The sequence below is a fragment of the Phoca vitulina genome, unplaced genomic scaffold (assembly GCF_004348235.1).
Source record: "Phoca vitulina isolate PV1807 unplaced genomic scaffold, GSC_HSeal_1.0 scaffold5, whole genome shotgun sequence".
In the NCBI taxonomy this organism is placed as follows: Eukaryota; Metazoa; Chordata; class Mammalia; order Carnivora; family Phocidae; genus Phoca; species Phoca vitulina.
This window is the reverse complement of record NW_022589708.1, coordinates 49,549,416-49,550,592: the sequence shown is the minus strand read 5'-3', so window position 1 is coordinate 49,550,592 and position 1,177 is coordinate 49,549,416. Positions and strand designations below refer to the sequence as shown.

The following is a 1,177-nucleotide window of genomic DNA, read 5'->3' as shown; positions in this document are numbered from 1 at the left end:
ATGAATGTTTATATGTAACAAAAAATTAGAGGATTTTAAAAAATCAAACTTAAAGAAATACATTGGATAATAGTTTTAGCAAAGAAAATGCTCTAATAGTGGGAGTAAAAGCCATTTGGGTCCCCTTGGTACCACCAACTTGGGAGATTTTAGTTGTAAACAAGCAGAAGGATGATGCAGTCTTTTGATATAATTAAAACTGCGTAAACCACCGTAGGTGTGTTCCTCGAATGGTTTGCCAAGTATCTTTCCAGGTCTACTACAGCTACTTCACAAATTGATTGGCATGAATAGTTATGTCCTTAATGTGCACATCATTGAGAAGTTGACATGTCTTCTCATTCACTGGTAACTTCTCTAATTCATCTAGAGTCTTCAGAACATCTATTACCTTTCCAAATACTGTATATTTTATGTCCAAATGTGACTGCTTGCCATAGGTGAAGAACTGAGATCCACTGGTGTTTGGGCTGTTATTACCCATAAATATGACACCTCTAACATTGTGCTTAAGAAAGTTGCTGTATTGATTCTCATATTGTTTGCCCCAGATACTGTACCTCATCTTCCCATACCTGTCAGATCTCCTGTTTCAACCATAAAACCCTTGATATTTCTATGCAATATACAATCATTGTAGTAATTATTGGTACTAAGAGCCAAAAAAATTCTCGCAAGTTTTGGGTGACCTCTCACAGAAGCCTTCTATTTTAATATCACTTACATCTGTATTCAGTGTCACTGACATTTTTAGTCTTGATAGTTTCAGGAACTACTGTTGTTAATTTCTCACAGTCTTATCAAGAGAAGTTAGAAAATGAGTCTCACTTCGGGTACCACAGGTGTTGTTAAAACAGAAAAGATGTAATCGCAGATGCTTGTAATTCGAAATTACTGTCTTCAGGCTGCCCTGCATTTCTATTTTGAAGTCCATGAAAAATTAGAATTCACCTATGCTTATTGTCTTGATATGTGAGCAGAGTCTCAAAATATTAAATAGCAGAAGACAATCAGGTAAAAGGAACGAAACAGAAGGACTAAAAAAAAAGCATGTTTGCCTTTTATAAAGTTGATTACTTGATTTCTGAACATTGTAAGATAGCATTATACAAAAAAATGCACTCCATTAGGATGATGAGGTACAGTGGAAATAAAAGGAAGATATGGGCTCTGGTTT

The 1,177-nt window shown here is 35.1% G+C and overlaps 1 pseudogene; it reads right to left on the bottom strand.

Moving 5' to 3' along the window:
* Positions 1 to 265: 265 nt before the first annotated feature.
* LOC116631319 lies at positions 266 to 748 on the bottom strand (annotated as a pseudogene).
* Between the last annotated feature and the right edge of the window lie 429 nt (positions 749 to 1,177).